Raw genomic sequence first — 13,354 nt, forward strand, 5'->3', positions numbered from 1 at the left:
GCCAGCGACTGGTGGCCCCAAGACAGGATGAAATGGAGGTGCTGGGACTCAGGAGAGGGTTGGGGGAGGCACTGGGAGGCAGGGCTATCTGTACCTTCCAGTCTCAGGCATTGAGTTGACCTCATGCCCAGTGAATATTGCAGTACTATTGCAGTACATGGGAAATGGAGATGTCAGAAGGGAAGAATAATACTGTATCATGCTAGAAACTATAAGCCAAAACCTTTTTTTATTTAATTAGTTTCTCCTTGTTAACAATTTGTTTTTATCCTGGCAAAAAGTTAATACAGCATAGAAGCTGATAAGACTTCTTCCTCTTCTGGCAAGTCTAAATGCATAGTGGTCAAATTCTTCCTAACTAGGATATCACATATATATTTCAGTTTTCATTATTCCCTCAAACAATTAGCTACTTAGTTCACAGGAAACATCTGGCAGTGAATTAAATCCAATTTCCTGATTTAAAAAATCAATATAGTAAAAATGGAAAATTAATTATTGAACATTCCACAGGCAGTGGTTTAGTTGATCAGATTCTGAAGGTCTCTGACGGATCCATTGTAACCACTGGCATCTAAACTAGTTACCCTAGACTTGCTTTTAAATCTGGCAAGACAAATACATGCCTTTTAGGTGTGTTTATCCTAAACCTTGTATCTAAAATGTGCCCCAGAAACACGTACTTCTCTTCATGGACCTTAAAGTGTGTTGGCTACTTTAGAGTGCAAATACTAGATAATCCATTATTAGGTGAGGTGAATCCCACATTGTCTGAATGAAGACTAAGACTTCATTCAGATTTTCCTAAAAATATTTTGTTCCTTCTTTTTGGTGTGTAAATCATCCTATCAGCAAGATATTTACTGAAGTGTGTTCAGTTCTGTCTATCTCCATTTAACATCTGTCTCTCAGCAACACTGGAACATGCCTTACAGAAGGAAGCAAGTTAGCTAGAAGTCATTTGTCAACTTTGATGTCTTCCTTCCAGACACCCAGTTCTGTGAAACTTTCCCTTACTCAGTTAGACTGTCACAGCTCATTATGGTCATACAGTAGCTTGATGTATTAGCTTTGCAGTCTCAGAAAGTTTGATAGCCATCAATCATTTATAATACAAAACTCAAAGCCCTGGCTGATATTTTAATGGGGGGACCAAACCAAATTCTACTTATTACAATGTCATTCAGCTTGATGTCATTTTGTATTTAGTCACATGAAAGTAAGGATTATATGATACTTCAATCTATTGGTCATGCCCTTTAAGAAAATTTTGACACCAAATCAGCCCAAAACAATCTTATAGGCCTAATTATTTTAATTCTATTAGAAGCTTGCCTTTATAAGACATGTCTCAAAACTATGCCACAGTTAGCCCTTTCTTAAGTGACAGTTACTTGTTAGGCCACAGAAAGTTAAAATAACCTTGATAATTGAAAGCAGAATGTTTTTATAAAGAGGGTATCAAGATTCAAACCAGCTATTTGTACAAAGTTCTGTCCACTCACACATAACTTGTACAGCTGGTTGAAAAAATTTTGTTGTCACATTTTTCTACAAAAATCTGTGTATTCCATGCTATTCCATGGAAATCAAAACTTTCTCTAGGAATGGACCAATTTTGGTGACATTTCATAAGGAAAAGGCAATTCAAGTTGAAGGATACCAGTGAGATCAAAATATTCCATTTTGATCTCAAGTTTCAATTTTTCATATTAAAACCTCTCTTCATTTCCAAATGTAATTTTTCCATTGTGAATTATAAAATATAAAGGAAGAAAGCATGAGAAAATAAGCCTTTCTTTTTACTAAGAGGGAATTTCTAAATATGTAATTTTCTTGAAAATTTCTTGAAAGTGTTTTTCTTCATTATAGCATTGAAGAAAACCAATTCCTTAAATCCATTTCCCACAGAATATGAAAACCATTTCCTGAACAACTCCAATCATTTCTGAGGCATATATTTCAGAAAGAAATCCTTCTCCACTTACCATTTCTTCCAAGACAGGCAGATGAATCATGCCCTGGAGGTGCCTGTTTCTTTCAGCTGGCTATAAAGGGAATCTAGGTTGATAAGTCTAGACATAGACAACCAACTTTCAGATATTTACCCTCAGGCAAGACGACTACTTTCTATTGAAAAGATGAAAATAGTATACAATTACTTTTCAGTAAGCATGATTTTTTAAATCATGCTTAAGGGAATGTTTATCAACAGTTTGTCTTCTAATTATACGCCTTGAAAGAGATTAGCTGGGGAGGTGGTGGAATCCCTGCCATCCCAGTGCAAGAATTTACTGAGAGTAACTATGGATACCTGACAACACCTTTGTATAATTTCAAATTCAGCAACCCCAAATTTGTGAGAAAGCTTAATAAATGCAGATACATTGAATTATGTCCTCCCTCTTCTTCTCTTGGGGACAGCAGCCCTGGGAAGGCTGGTAAAAATCCCTGTGTCCTGCTCCCGATGAAAGTAACAGCAGCATGTGGCAAGAGCAGTGTGGGTGAGCTGTGGGTCCAAGAAGAGGCATCAGGGGATGTTCTGTGCAATAACAGGAGCTCTATCAGAGCTTGACATGATCAGAGAAAAAAGTGATGTGCTAGTGCCTTAAGACATATAATAAACTACATTTGGGGTTATTTTGCACAGAGAAAAGGAAGCTCAGGAGAGGCCTTATCACTCTCACAACTACCTGAAAAGAGGTTGTAGTGACGAGAGGTCAGCATACTCTCCCAGGCAACCACTGACAGGATGAGAGGAAATGGCCTCAAGTTCCATCAGGGAAGTTTTAGCTTGTATATTTGAGAAATTTTTTTCACTGGGAAGGTGGTCATACACAGGAACAGGCTGCACAGCAAAGGGTAATCAGCATCCCTGGAAGTGTTCAAGAGGGATGTGAACATGGCATTGAGGATGGAATTTAGTGGTGAACATGGAGGTGTTCGGTTATTGACTGGTCGTTTCCAAACTTAATTTTTCTATACATCTTAGAAATTTTATGGAGAAAGGTGAGTAGAGTCAGCTTGCAGGTATTTTTGTTGTCAAGCTTTTCAACACTGAAGCTGGAGAATAATATAGTTTGTGTAGAGGCTAATTGAAAAAAGAAAAACAAATAGTGTTATATTGTACACGTGCATCCAGCTAAAGGTGACAAAGTAGCTGTAAAATTTAGCAGGTGAGTTGTACTTCTTCGGGCAAATATGACCACAGAGAAAAGATAAGCAGCTTCTCTCTCATTACAGTTTTGGAGACAGAAAGAGAGAAGTTATATGTTTATTGGGCCATTTTTCAAATAAAGCAGAATTAAAGTTATTTGAGAACTGAAAATAACTCTTCATTTTGTGGTTTTCTAGAAGTCTAGTATTTGTTGACTTTCTCAATCTGAAAGGGCAGAAGATATGCCTGGGATGCCTTTACTGCCTCAGCAGAGTTTTGCAGCAGTGAATTACTTTGAAGAGAATGCATTTACATTCACTTTTGTACATGCCAGTGGACTTTTAAGCAGCTGCAGACAGCCATTTAAGATGTGGCTATAGTGATGCAGTTCAGGTATGCAAAATCAGACAGTGCTTTTCCTTGGCACTTACTGGAGGAGGAAACACCACTGTCTATACCACACAGAGAAGGAAAAGGTCAACTCGCAGGGCACAGACACAAGCATCCCCCCAAGGCCAGTAAGCAGCTCTAGGGATCCCACATCACTTTTCTCTCCACTAGCTTCAGGGGTGACAGAAATGCCCAGTTCCCAGGCCTAAATTTCTGTTTGTTATAGCACAATGGATATTGGCTAATGGTTGTCTGAAATACTGTTTCAGAAAAGAGAAAATAACTTTCCTCTATAGTTGATGATGTCAACGACCTTTCCTGACATGATGGTTACAGTAATAGTAAGCACTTAAAAGCAAGTTGATGTCTGCCCCGTCATCATCTACTTCCCCATTTCAGAGTATAAAAGTTATACTGGCCATTCAGAGCCTGTTCCTTTTTTTTTCATCCCATTACACCAACAGTATTTAAGAAGGAAAAAAAATTCACAGAATCTGATAGTTGTTATAAAAGCTTGTTCTTGCTTTCTCCAAAGGCTTCCTTTGGAAAACCCCAGGACACAAATCCTCCAAAATACATCTCAGAAACTCCATGACTACAATACAATCAAAATTGAATAAACATATGTATTTCAGAGCATTTACACCAGCCATCCTTTGCACATGAAAAGCTTGTCTGGATCATTCATCTAAACACTGTTAATTGACTGCAGGTACTTCTGGAGCAGAAACAACCTAGAACAAAACCATCTCTGGCCATGTCCCCCACACTGGGTGAAGGAGGAGGGAGAAAGGTGAAATGCTTAGGTGACTCATTTACATGCAAGAGAAGAAAATGGGTGACTGGGGAAGACAGCAAGTCTACTGTCCTTTGTCCCTCTTGCTACTCTATCCTTTCCCTCCTCTCAGACCTGAATTTCACTATACAACCTTTTCTTTACCACAATGATGTCTTTTGCTTCCTGCTCTTGCCTCACCCTTTGCTTCACTCCTGCACCCCTTCCATTTCCTTTGTAAAACACAGATTGTCATGCCAGTTGCCTTATTACATATTGGATTCTGCTAAGTCTGTTTGAGAGATCTCCATGGGCTTCTGTAAGTTCTTGCTTACAAGATCAAAATCTGTTAGAAGTTCTAATCTTAAAACCCCCTTTTCCACCCTGTGAAGATGTGCTTAAACATCTGGTTTTGTTGCTTGGTAGTGTTTTCATCTCAGAGGAAAATTAACAGCAGGTGAACTCTTATCAGGATTCTATGGTGAATCTATTCAATTTAAGATATGCATATTTTCTGTAAATTTCATTTATGCATAATATCTATGAAAAATTAATTTGCCATGTGTGTACCTCTGAAATACTTGCTTCTTCAGGAAAAAAACCCATAAAATTAGCACTCTATCTCTATTCCAAATAATATTCTGTTAGAATGATAAAAATAACTAGGTTTCTTCATTATATGAAGCAAACAGCTCAGATTTATTCTGGGAATCTTTTATCATACCTTCAAGTATATTAATTATAATTAGAGTTAAATGGAAATATTCCTATTTATTTGATGCACTTTGTCTTTTTGCTGTTCCTAAGTTGTTTACAACTAGACCAAGCCTTTCTGGAACTTGCTCTTGATTTACATTGCAAAACCAGTTTGAAAGCATGGCATTCAGAAATCACAGCTGAGGAAATATAACCCCTGAGGTTTGGATACAGTTACTCATGGGTACCAGGAGGCTCACTCAGTGATGGGATTTGCCATCCTTTTTTTCCCCAACATTCCCAGACTGAAATGTGAAGAGGAGCAGGATATGGTCACTGAGCCACCAGGCTGTTGCTTCCAGTTTCCCCGGATGGTTGCTCTTCCTCATAGATATCATCTCACGTGCAAGACTGAAAGGTAACCCATTAATATCTATATACTTGGTTATTTTTAATAATAATTTAGAGTATATTGAGGGAAGGATGTTTGGGGAAGGAGGTAAATACATTTTGACATCAATCCTTTTGAAAAGAAGGAGGTAAATACATTTTGACAATCCTTTTGCAATTCCTTACCAGTGATAGATAAAATATCAGAGAACCTTTAGGGTCATTCTGGTGTCATTCTTCAGCACACTGCTGTTAGCCAGAGATCAGCACTGCCCAGGAGCAAGGGTTGTTTGCCTCACTTATCTCCAACAAGAGCCCAGTGCCAGCTGATCTAACCACCATCAGCAACCTTCAAAAGCTCTAGCACTGCTTAGATGATGCTGTATTAGTGAAACCTCATCACTGTGAGAGCACTTTATTTTATTAAAAGTGCAATTAAAACAAAATCAAATACTTTCATTAACTGCAACAACTAAAAATTATACTCCCAGTTGCTTTCTTCTCATTAAGAAAATTTGCATTTGAATAACTTTTCAACTGTGTGTATTTGTAATTAATGCAATTACAAGCCAGAGATATGTTCCCAAAAGTAAAGAAAACTTCTTTATCAGTTTTACCATTTTAATTGAAATAAGACTTTGTATAGTGAATTATTTAATGTCTGTTATCTGTAAAGTACATATAGAGATAACAAGTCAGCCTCGGTATTTGGGACTCATTTATTTTAGAGCTGGTGTAAGTCCTGGGAGCCACAGAGGATGAATTGTTGGGTTCAACCCTGGAATACTGAGTATTTTGACTTTGTTGGTTTAAAACCAGGGCCTATTGTTTATTTAACTCTGTAAAATTATATTTTTCTTTTCCAAATTAATAAATGAGAGATAGGAAGAAAAATATTCATAAAAGGGAAAACAAACTTCAGCTAGATTGAGGGAAGATAAAACATGTTAATGGCAAGAAGGGGAAAAATATATAGTTTATAAATAAAATAATGCTACCTGGAATTGTCACATAGTCAAGCTTGTAGACATAATCAAGGCAATATCATGCTGGATTCTGCACGAACACATGATGTTTGGAGCCTTTACTTAAAATAATTTATCATCTCTGTTTTCAATCCTGAAACCCTTTTTTTGAAAATTTCTCCTGAACTTCAGAGAACCCCTCAGTCAGACCTCAGCACTGACAGTCTACATGTAAGTATTACTGCAGGGCCCTGCATCTTCATGCCTGTATTCCATGGCAAAGCCTATTTTGAAACAGGAGTCACAGGTGTGCACTACCAGTAAACTGGCATGAGATAAAAATGGTTAAAAATATATAAGTTTATAGATTGGACAGTTCACAAACATCTTAAAAGGTTTTTTAAAACCTCCATCTATTGCTAGCTATTATTGCTTGGGTAAGAGCTTGTCAACAGGGAATTTTCATTAAATTCCTTCTTTTCTCTGACTACACAGAAATATTTTTCCTTAATTTTCATTTTTCATTCTGAAAATGTATTCAAGATGCATAGAATTCCTTTAAACATCTTCTCATCTTCTCTCCAGTAGTGAGAGAATACACATCTTCCACTAGTCCTATGACACAAATACATTAAGATTTTCCTTACATGTTCAGCAGTAAAACAAACCATATGTAGAGAGTAAACAAGTAGAAAGAAAATATAGATGGAATAGATAACTTTCCAAACTTTTATGCTCCCCCTCCTTTTCCTTCCTCACAAGTACAGGACTCACAACATGCTCTTAAACTGTCTATCTTCTAGTTTTGGTTCACAGCTGAAAGAATATTCCAAGTGAAGAACTGAAAAAAGAAAAAATTTCATAACAACTTGAACACCAAAGGTGCAACTATATGTAATAGACAAGAAGGAAATCTAATCCAATCAGGAATTGCTTCAAGAATATCCGATCTGCTACACAGTAGGTCAAACAATATGGTCACATTAGTTCTTTCAGGGTTATATTGTTGTTAAACTTGGAGTTTGCCATGAGTTACATCCCAGAATCATAGAAACGCAGAATTGTTACGGTTGGAAAATACTTTTAAGATCATGAAGTCAAACCATCAACCTAGCACACCACCAGGTATCCATACAGGATTGTTCATTATCTGGTGTTTTTTCAGTCCTTTACTGGTATTTTTTCCAGCCATTTACTGGTGTTTTTCCATAATAGAAGGCTTCCTCTTCTTCCCCTGAAGGGATTGTTGCAAGAAGGAAATTTAGCATCACAGGAGCTGAGTTCTAGAACTGATCAATACAACTTTTCTTCATTTCATCCTCAATTCTATACTCTGTTCATTGAAGTGTGTAATTCTCATCTTTTCTCTACATACACTGGTTCAAGTATATATAAATTGTTATTGTACCTTTGTAAAATTTTGACTATCATGTAGCCAAGTGATACAAGTTTAGTCTTCTTCTTTCTCTCTTCCACTTCTACAACATTTTTTATTGCATTTTGGTGTTAGTCTGACTTGTTGAGACCTTCAGGGCATTGACTCGCCCAGAGCAAAACACAGTACACTACACCATGCCTGGTATGTCACCAATGCTACAGAGCTCTTCAGCTCCCCTGTATTGTTCCCTCATATACATCAGGCAATATCCAGGTCCCTGCAACAGCTTTCACTGAATTTGGCTGTCTCTGTCACAAGGATTTCCATCTTGGATCAATACTCTCATCCTCATAAACCAAGAACAAAAATGCTTACATTGAATTTTGTGACTCCAGACCATGTAAAAGGAGCTCCTAAAATCTGGCATTTAAAATTCCTCTGCAGGTAAACACATTTTAAAAAAACTTATAACTTTTTCTTATCCAATAAATTAATTAAGGGCAATATAGCAATATCTTTTTCAACACTCACCAGATTCATTTAAAATCTGCAAGCATTACAGGAACCCATACTCCACCAATGCATATTTTAACTATGACCCAGCACTTCTCATTTCCATTAAATTTCCACCCCTGTAAGCCACTGATGACATTATCTCTCTTTATCTCTACTGTCCTTTTAGTAATAGTACACTTGTTCAATATAATACATAAATTATTACAGAACTTAAAATTTGCGTCACAATCTTTGCTAGAGACTTTTCCACAGTTCCATATTATTTTACAGTGTTCTCATTTCTATATTATTTGGAATTTTGACTTTCAAATATTTTAATAATTCTACTGAAATAAATACCCATGCCAAGTAATTTAAAATTAAATCTAGTATCGTACAGATATACTTCTCAGGTTTGAACAGCAATATGGCTTCTTTGATAGCTTTTCAGTAAAGAATGCTCTTATACTCAATCCTTCCATCAAAACTGCTCAAGGCACCTCTTCTCTTTAAACATCTTAATTCATGAAATTTGTGGAAAATTACCTGTTTGCCTCTTCTCAAATTTGGTTGGTTGAAATGGGACACTAGATTCAAAGGTTCTGAAGGATAGAAGAAATATATTCTATCAAGTGTAATTATTTCAAGGCATTTACGGTTCAATTGAAGAGAAATTATATTTTAGAAGAATTGTATAAAAAGAAGTTGAAAACTTCTAATGAGGAAATTGATAATTAACAGATGAGTCTGCTGTCACCTACACATAAAGGGGAAAGTATATTTTGTCTCACAGGAAATTGAAAAAAGCAATCAAATTTCTCAAATTTAAAGAACTAATGACAGGTTTCCAATATTGTTCTGCAGACATTACTGACTGGTCATACTTCAGCCTTTAATTCAAATACATATTCCTTTTACAAAATAGTTACTTGGGATACTGGTGTGCAAACAGAAACAATCTCTGTGCTGCTTAAAATAGACTAGGGTCACTTAACCTGCATCAGTTTGTTAAGTCAGTCATTTCTTAATAAAGATTGTAAATTCAATTTCAACACTCTTTATAGAATATACATGCTGGCAAAATAATATTAAAAAAAAAGAAGTAGGTGTTAGGAAATATAATTTTTATATATATATATATATATATACATATATATATATATATATATATATATATATATATATAAAATGAAAAAAAACCCCAAACAAATAAAAAGCAAGCCTCAAAACCAGCTCCCCAGACTGCATTATACTAATTATCTAAAATAGCTGTTCTGAAGTTATCTTCTGGGTTTTTATGCTCTCAAAATTCTTTTGCTTGCACTGAATTGCCATGCAAAATCCAGAGTAATTTCAGCCTGGAAAGATCTTTACCCAGTGGTTTAAGGTCGTGTTAATGGTGTGAGGTATCTGAAGGCATTAAATCTGAGAGACATCATATGAGATCAAGTTTGTGCCTTTTTGTATGGAGACACCTTCTGCTGCAACCACTCTGTATTTATGGAGGTGTATATCACAAAAAAGGCATTTCTCTTCTTTAGCAAATGGCATTATCATCAGATGAGTAGAGGCTGGAGTCAGACTCAGCCACTTTGAGGTGGAAATTTAGAATTTTTTGCTTGTATGATACCCAGCAAAATGCAGTATATCGTGATTGAAGCTCCCACAATGTAAAATAAAACACATTTCTATTCCTTAAATAGTCACACTTCACATTGTCTCTGAGGTTTTTTTTTAATCTAGGCTGTAGATTGGTAAAAATATTTTGGATCAGTGAGCTAATGTAAAAGGACATATTTGATGCCTATTCTCATTTTACAGTGTAATCTTAGGCATGTTGAAGCCATGAATGAAAGAATGCAAGTGCCTTATGAAACATCCTGATATGGGCATAGCAGGAGCACTGGGGCCCTTCACAAAGCCCCCATGAAGAAAACACTGCATGTGTCCAGCCACACCTAATCATACCAGCATATGGTGCTCTGTCAAGAAAAAATTTTTACAAAACCTATCTGCTATGTTCTCTGATAGCAATCAAGTGCAAGAGCAGCATTAGCACTGACCTTCTGGATGCTTCTTTTCCACTGCCTTTGATATTCTGGACACTGTGAATGAAAACAGGGAGGAAAAAAGAGTTGATTATAAATACCTAAACCAAATTCTATTATATATTAGAAATCACAGAGATTTAAGTTTGAAATTGTCACAAAATGGGGATCTGCTGAGAAAGAGAATTCAGCATGTCAAGAACAGCCCTGAAAGATACTTGGGTAACCTACTTCAAAAATTTTACATGTTAAAGAAACAGTAATAATAGCACTTGTCTTGCTTTAGGCAGAAGGTCTTCTTGAATATAGGTTTTGAGAAATATTTAAATTGCTGTCCTCTTGCTCAAGTGGCAGCTCCTGCCTTTTTAACAGCTTTCTACAGACTGGAAGAGTTAATTGGTTTCCATCAAGAGATTTCTTTATATCCACAGATGTATACATATACATCTCATTAAACACTAAATACTATTCACTAAACACATACAGGTAAAGCATAAGTCAGGCACCTCAGTGGGAGGCAGTGTTCTCCACTCCTCATTTCTACACTGCATTCTGCTCTCTCTTACAGATTGTACTTTCTACTGTGCTTGTATTTGTTGTTGTCCTCTGTATTCTCTTTAATGGTGTGTTACCCTCTAGAAGCCCAGCTAACACCACACAGATCACATACCTCCAGTGCTTTACATATGATATTTATTTAATGCACCACAGAAAAAGGTGTGGCTTTTCAACAATAGCATCATATTGTCAATTTAAATTGAATTTGCTGTCCATGGTGTCGTTTTGTTTTCTGTGTTGTCCCAACCTACTGAGGAGGGAGGTGGAAAAGGTATTATTCTGATACAGGGATCTGTGGGTGGGATGAGATATTGTGAAGAAGGAGTGTTACTGAGATGACAATATAAAATCAAAGCTAAATTAGAAGCTTGACTATTTCACCAAAACCAGAAGTAGATACTATGTTGGAGAAAACCTGCATATCTCATGCAGTGCTTAGTGTCAAAGGCTTTATACTCTCTTTGAATTGTATCTTCACACATATTTGCATAAAACTATTTGTGAAGTTTTATTACCCTATTGAATAAGAGCCCAGAGCTGGTAGGAACCAGCAAATTATGTATCTGGTCCCAAGGCAGTGTCTATTATCTCTGACAGATATTTGTCTGACCACCTCATAAACAAGCAGTCCCACTGCTTTCAAAATGCCTAGCAAAAATAATGTAACAATATTTAGCTTGAAATTTTCCTATGATTTAAGCCCATTTTATATTTTCCTACTCCCATTAGCCCACAGGACAGCTTATTCTCTTTCTTCTTTCAACTCTTTTAAATATTTTATATTTGTCATGTCTCCCCAGCATGTTTACTTTTTTATAGTACACACCACTGTTGACTCATGCTCAACCTAAGTACCACTGTCCATTCCTCATATTACATTTTAGGTAAGAAATACACCTAAATAGAGTAGTACTTTAAAATTGTCTCTGAACTGCATCCTAATTTTCTCTGACTATTTTTCTACATCAGTATTATACCTCTCTTGGGCGTATTTCAGTCCTCCCAGCTTTAAATTTTCTGTAAACATAAAATAACTGCAATCAATGTTGAGAAACATATCTCATGGATACTATATATCTGCAAACCATTGCATGCAGGATATTTTCTGCCATTTGAGATCAGTGTGAGACAAGAGTAGTCACACCAAGCACATTTATTCATAAATTAAAGACTGGGGAAGTGATTCATGTAAGGAACAGTATCCCTAAGCAATTCTAATTTATGTATCTTACATTTACAGAACATGGCAGAAATCCACACTTCCCCAGCTTTAATGGATGCACATCCATATGCAAGCCTAGCCTTAACTATGCTCTTAAATCACTTTTGTACAGCTGTTTAGGAATGTTGAATACTTTTTATTTTAGTAAAGTTTAAGTTTAATGATTAAACCACTTTTTCCAAATACAATCCAGCTAATTTCTTGCTGCTTTAATCAAATTGGTAGGTATATGTTCAAAAGGCACACTAATAAATCAGTTAGGCCTTTTCTCTATCTTCCCCAAATCAAGGCCTATTCCATGCTGCACAGCTTAAGGCTTCTATTCACCTCTCCAGCCACACACACAAAGTCAGCCATCTGAAAATGTGATGTTTATTCCTCAAATACAGTTTTTTAGTTTGCACTTACCCTTTACAAGTTTTTATGTAATCATCCCAGAATGCTTTTACTTTTCATTCTGTGAGATAACCATGGAGATCTGAAGGGGTTGACGTTCCACAGCAAGGAGGAGTAAGGCAGTGCTCCAGAGTCTTTGTAGAAAAAGTAATCCAAAACTAATCCTGTTTATTGAAGCAATAGTTGTTCTACAGCATTCATAAGTCAACACTGTTCAGAATTTTTAGCAGATTTTTTTTCTTAATCTGGATGCAGTTTTAAGGAAAAAAAAAAAAAAGAAAAAAGAAAACAGAGAAAAATGAGCATCTAATTGTTGTGGACAGTGAGCAATATAAGGAGCTATGTCAGAAAAACTGCAACAGCAGCTTCATGTGTTGTTCCCAGGTGTGTTAAAGTGAGCCAATTATAGCAACCCTTATGTATTCTCAGAACATGTGTTCATTCTTTATGAAATTGCAGGATATCTTAGTTGAGGGAGTTCATGTAAATTATTTATGATTAATCCTGTGGCTTGGCTTAGCTTACGTCCACTCTCAGTGAAAGAACTTTAAACTTTTTAAGTGGAAGTATGATGTGAAATATTAAAGGGAAATATTTATATATACATTCTCTTTCTATCTATGGATTTCAGACAAGAGATAAAAGGTTTCTATTGTTGATTATTTCAGCTCTCTTGGTACTACTGCAAAGCACTTACTGCTGAGCTTGAAGCTACAGCTTGGGGATTTCAAACTGACAGAAAAATGCTCCAAACTAGCAGTGTCCTTTTGATTTGCCAAAAAGTCTTCTGAGCTAGTAACAGCAGTATTCTTCTGGTGTGAAAATGATCAAATATAATGAATCACTCTCATCACACTCTAGAGAAACAATTACATTGCTCTATT

The sequence above is a fragment of the Pseudopodoces humilis genome, chromosome 3 (genome assembly GCF_049639895.1).
Source record: "Pseudopodoces humilis isolate 2021_Gansu_Grassland_sample_001 chromosome 3, ASM4963989v1, whole genome shotgun sequence".
In the NCBI taxonomy this organism is placed as follows: Eukaryota; Metazoa; Chordata; class Aves; order Passeriformes; family Paridae; genus Pseudopodoces; species Pseudopodoces humilis.